Genomic DNA, 5,723 nt, shown 5'->3' on the forward strand with positions numbered 1-5,723 from the left:
CACCTGTTCAAGGCAGCCAGAGGAACAAAACCTGTCCACTGGGCTAAATCCTTCCCATGGCACTCACCTGGCACCTTTACCTGGCCACCGCTCCTCTGGAAGGGCTTGTGGGGCTGCGCGGAGAGGGAGCAAGGTGGCCTTCCCTTTTCCTTTTCTCCAGTGAATAAAGTATTGCTACTTACCCAGGTTTTCTCCTGCCGCTAAGAGAGCCAGTCGGGACCCAGGGTGTCCAATCAGGCCACCAAAGCTCCGCACTACTCGCAAAGACAATTATTCCAGGGGGTCTTCCGACAGTGGGAAAAGAGAATTAAGTCTCACTGTAAAGGTAAGTAGCATCACTGTATGTTCTAGAGCTAGTGCGGTTATGCCTTCTCTCAGAGCCTCGTAAATTTGGAACAGTGATGTATTATTAGAGATTTTCGTGGAGTTCTAGAACTGAAGGGTCTTTAAGCGATCATGTAGCCAAGCAACTTCCTTTCATAAAGACGAGAACAAGCCCAGAGAGGCCGTGTGACAGATTGGAGCCTACACCAGGTCCCAGGACACCAAATCTAGGACTCAGCGTTTCGTGATTTACGTTTTACACAGAGATAAGGTCTGCAGCAGGCGAAAATAGCAGGGGGCCCAAAGGGTCTCCCACAATCTCTTAGAAGGGCGCTGTGCTGGAAACAGGCCCGCGTCTCCCATCGGGTCCAACACACACACATTTGCCCTCGGGAGGCCATCTGCGTTTCTCAAGTTGTGCGCCACGTGGAGCCGCGGGTTGGGGCCTGGAGGCTCTACTGTGGGGAAATGGGTCTTTAAAGTCAAGGATCACAATCCATTGAAGATGCTCCCACTACCAGTGGCACCTAAATTGAGACTAGCGCCAGGGACAAGAGCGTCCTCAGGCAAAGTCCCAAAGGGAACACTGTGACCTCGGAAGTGTCTCTCGGTGATGAGCTCTCTCACCTCCCCGGTACTTGGCCCCATGATGGGGAACCTCTCTGAAATCTGAACTCCGTCTCCTCCACTTAACCAGGCCGCAGGTGATCTGCGACTCCCCTGTCCCTGGGCTGGAGCCTAGAGGGTCTCTCCAGAGTTGGCTCATGTGACAATGGAGCCTGACGAGTCCTAAGGTTTGCAGTCGGCAAGCCGGGGATCCGGGGATCTAGTCCAAGATCTGGGAAGAGCCGGTGTTTCCGTGTCAGTCTGAAAACAGGGATGGGGGATTGGAGGGGAACGATGTCCCGGCTGTCAGGCCATTAGGAAGGAGTTCTTTCTTATTCACGGGATCCTTTCCATTCTCATTAGGCCTTCAACTGATTGAACGAGGCCCACCCACGCTAGGGAGGGCAATCTGCTTTGTCCAGTCTACTGAACATAGTTCATACGTTCACCTCATCCGGAAACACGCTCACAGACACATCGGACACATCCAGAGTAACGTGTGGCCGAATACCTGGGTATCCTGTGGCCCAGGCCAGTTGACACATAAAGGTAACCACCACAGCTGTCCAGTCTCCCATGGTCCAACATCTAAAAATTTTTGCTTCAAATACTTCTTCTGTTTGTCATTGTTATTTGCTGTGAGACGGTACATCACATCTTTTTTTTTCAACCCTGTCCTGATCGAACATGAAGTCTGGCAGACGCATTGTCATCTGGAAGCGCGCTGTCGTATTTCCTCCTCTTGCTCTTTCCCACTTCGCCCCCCGACGGGCAATGACTGAGCTCTCCTCTTCCCCTGCGTCTGCGATAGGATGTGTTGTCTGACTTTGGGATTATCGTCTGTCTCATGGAAAGAAGTGGCATCTCTATTTTTAATTCGCATTTCTTTTGTAATGAGTGACACTGATCATCTTGATGTATGTTTGGCGTTTGTGTTTCTTTTTCTACAGACGGTTTTTTCATGTTATTTGTTCATTATTCTGTGTTGGAGTCCCTTCTTTTCTAGGGGTTCTTTTTATAGAGAAATTAACGCTTTGTCTGTATACGAGTTGCAATTATATTTTTTTTCTCTTTGACTTTCTTTATGCTACTTTTGCATGGTGAAGGTTGGGTTTTTTTTTTAAATGTAGCTGAATTTATCAGTCTCTTTCTTTATGGATTCTGAATTTTTAGTCAGAGTTAGAAAGGGCTTTCCCACACCCGGATTCCTTCTAGTACTTTTATGTTTCATTTTTCACATGTAAATAATTAATCTTGGTGTGCAGTATAAAGTATGGATCCAATTTTATCTCTCAGCACATGACACTCAGTGGTCCCAACGTCTAGTATAAGAAGTCAATCTTTACCGTATACTAAATTCTCTATGTATTTTATTCCTCTCTAATTTCTGTTCTGTTCCAAAGGTCTGTCTTTTTTCTATGGCAGCTCCACCATTTTTAAAAACTAGGAATTTTGGGGCTTGGTCTCAGGTCTGGTCTTGATCTCAGGGTCACGAGTTTAAGTCCCAAACTTAACTGGGCTAGGCATGGAGCACACTTAAAAAAAAAAAAAAAAAGAAAAAGAAAAGAAAAAAAAAGGGAAGGGAAAGGAAGTGCATAAAATGAATAAAATTTTTAAAAATTAGGAATTTTTATTAATATCAAATAGATCTGATCTCTAAAAATCCCTGTTCTAGCCTATTGTTTTTCAGAAGTTGCAGGGTTATTTTGATTATTTGTTTTTCCATGAGAACTTTAAAATCACCTAGCGTATTTAAGTCCAGGAAAGAACTATTAGTACTTCTGTTGAGGCCGTATTGAATTCATAACTTAGTTTAGGGAGAATTGAGATATTTATGATGAAAAGACTTCCTGATTAAGAACCTTGTGGATCTTTCATTTGTAAAAAGTCCGAGGGGATCCTGGTAGTTTCCTATCCCTGCCCTCCGGGCTCGGCAGTGAGCTCTGCTGGACAGATATTAGGATTGTGTTTTACCTGGAGGTTAAAGAACCCAGAAAGCCAGAGTTGGAGAAGGCCAAGTGTGTTTAAGGAGCTTTGGTGGGAGTTCCATCGACATTGTTATTAATAACGTGGAACATATAAGATCTCTCAACCAATGGATTAGCCTAAGTGACACCTCCACATGGCTCCTCAGGGCCAGTTCATTACTTTCGGCTAAGACTAGCCCCGTGGAAAATTAGGAAGTGGTCAGCTTCGGGCAGCCTCACCTTTCCTATTTTTCATCATTTCCCCAACACAGCATCCCCTCCCTCCCCCAGGTACAACTGCAGCGATCCGTCATAGCCCCATGTTCCCTCCTATGTTTCTCTTATCAAAACCCATCCTTGGGGGAAAAAAAATCTGTATCAGTCATTCACACCTTAGTGTGAAACTCCTTCTAGCAGTGTAAGGAAATATTGTATTTATTGAAAAGAGTTTTGCATGCCCAGAAGCCACTGGAGGAGGCAGGAGCCTTCCAGGTGTCCCTGAAATGCTAGCAGGTGCACCTGTGGCTCCTAAGGCCCTGCTTGCAGGCACGAGAACACCTTGCAGACCCCCAGAGACGCTCTTGCCATCTTCCTCCCCAGGCTCTGAGAGCAGTACCGAGGCGACGTGACCTCCTTGTGACCACAAATCCCCACCAGGCTGTCCAGAAGGAATACATTCTCCTGACCTGCGGGGCCTGCCAGCGTGCATCTGGGATCGGAGCGCACTCCGAAAGCCAGAAGGGGACGATGAGAGGCAAAGATGGGAAGTGCATCACGTGCAACTTCTCTTACAACACATGCAGGGTAATCCATCTCGGCCCCTGGCAGCCGCACCGCCGAGTCCGTCTTTCCCTTTTGATTTATTGACTTGCCCTTGGCCAGCCCTTAACCGATTTGTTTCTGTCGTTCCAAGGCTTTTGCTTACAACTCGGCCGGTCCTGTTCCCTTCCCAGGGTGGAGGTGGCTCACCTGTCAGCTGCCTGCGGTGGCGGTGACCACCGGGCCCCTTTCTCGTGACTGGGCCACGCAGGGCCTTTCCAGCTCAGCCCCTGGGGATTTCCGCGAGCACAGCCTCCCCTCTTGGGTGGAGCCCTGCGGCTGCAGGTGCAGGGCCTAGAGCTCCGGCTGAGCAGGTGCAGGGCCCGAGTCCCTGTCGGAGCAGGTGCAGGGCCCGAGTCCCCATCAGAGCAGGTGCAGGGCCAGAGCTCGGCTCAGGCCTCGGGGGCGCCCCTGGGACCAAGGCGGAGGGATGCGCTCCCTGCGGGGACCCCCCACCCCCGGGCCGCCCGCGGCCTGCGCCTCATTCCCCGGCCCTCCGCGGAGGTTCGAGGCCGGCTCCGGGTCCGGGCGTCCTTTGCTCCGGGCCCGGGGCCTGGGCGGGCGGCGGGGAGTGCGTGGGGGACCCCGGCGGCCCGCCCGCCCCGCGCGGACCAGGCTCCCCAAGCGGCTGCGCCGGAATTCTGGGTTTTTCCTGTGACTCGGGTGAATCTTGTGCCCAGGGCCTGGCGTTGTCCGGGGCCGCGGGGGCGGGGGGGGGGGGCGCTGCGGCCTTGCAGTGTCTGCCCCCCTCCCCGCTGCGAACCCAGCGCCCGCCCCGAGGTCACCTGGAGTCCGGGGCTCACGGACACCCCCGCGCCGCTCGGTGCCGAGCTGGTCAGAGCCACGGTGCTGCTCTGTGACTCACCGGCTGCCATCCAACCCCCCGTGGAGAGGGCGCAGGTGCCCCCCGCGGAGAGGGTGTAGGTGTCTGCCACGGAGAGGGCGCAGGTGTCCCCCCGTGGAGAGGGCACAGGTGTCCCCACAGACAGGGCGCAGATGTCTCCGCAGAGAGGGCACAGGTGCCCCCTGTGGAGAGGGTGCAGGTGCCCCCGCAGAGAGGGCACAGGTGTCCTCCGCGCGGAGACGGTGCAGGTGCCCGACGGCCCCAGAGGTGGAAAGCGCCTCGGCCTCTCCTGCTTGCACAGGGCTCAGCCCAGACCCGGAGCCTACAGAGCCTGGACTAAGGAGCCACCGTCCTCCCTGGTCCCTGGGTCCCTCCCTCCCTGGCTCTCTCCCATTTTCTCCAGGTCTCCGGACAATTGTTGTTTTTCCCCTAGGCCAAGGAGTTGCAGGTACAGAGGAAGTCACGCCTAGGTTTTCTCGCCGCATCCGTAGCCCTCAATCGTCCCCGCCTCTCCTCCGCACAGTGGGGAGCCCAGGCCTCTGGATGCCCGAAGCCAGGAGGGGATTTTCATTTCCACCCTGCGCAGCGCCCTCCCCGGAGCCCCGAGCAGAAAGCGGCCCAGGCCCAGCCGCTCGAGCGATCGCAGCCTCACAAGTATTTCTGTGCCACGAGGATCCCGTGGCTCAATAAACAGAAGCCCCCGGGAGGGTCCCCTGTGCTGAAGCTCCCCACGCTGCCCGCCCAGGCCTGGCGAACCCCGGGGCGTTGGCTCCAGCTCTGCAGAGCCGCCCGCTACTCCCCACCCCCCACCCCCCAGCTCTAAGGTCCCAGCATGAGCAGGCGACTGCAGACACTTCCCAAGACCCTATTACCAACATGGTAGTGCACCCCCGGGACTTCTAGCACAATCTGGCATGTTCCCTGCCCATCCTTGCTCTTCCCGGTGTATCCTGAGGCCAGAACTCCTGTGAAAATGAGGAATGTGGCCCTCAGTGAGTTTCTGCTCTTTGAACATTTCTCCTAAGTATTTTCCTTGAAATGTTTCCCATTTCGAATTCAAGGTTTTCTTTAATATGCGAGCAAATTTGTAATAGATATATATATATATTTTTTTTTACATATAGAATTTTTCAGCTTGTTTGCAGATAAGCTTCAAGTAGACG

At 53.1% G+C, this 5,723-nt stretch overlaps 1 long non-coding RNA gene across 3 annotated transcripts; it reads left to right on the forward strand.

Moving 5' to 3' along the window:
- Nucleotides 1-441: 441 nt before the first annotated feature.
- Nucleotides 442-5,375, forward strand: LOC125754744 (uncharacterized). 3 transcript variants are annotated; one of them, XR_007409548.1, is made up of 4 exons: nt 442-1,118; nt 1,294-1,479; nt 3,498-3,701; nt 4,994-5,375. It is a non-coding gene; the product is annotated as an uncharacterized LOC125754744 (long non-coding RNA). The 3 variants fall into 3 exon arrangements; XR_007409546.1 differs by having other exon boundaries at nt 442-1,028; XR_007409547.1 differs by having other exon boundaries at nt 442-595.
- The last annotated feature ends 348 nt before the right edge of the window (nt 5,376-5,723 follow it).

This window comes from Canis lupus, chromosome 3 (assembly GCF_003254725.2).
Source record: "Canis lupus dingo isolate Sandy chromosome 3, ASM325472v2, whole genome shotgun sequence".
Lineage (NCBI taxonomy): Eukaryota > Metazoa > Chordata > Mammalia > Carnivora > Canidae > Canis > Canis lupus.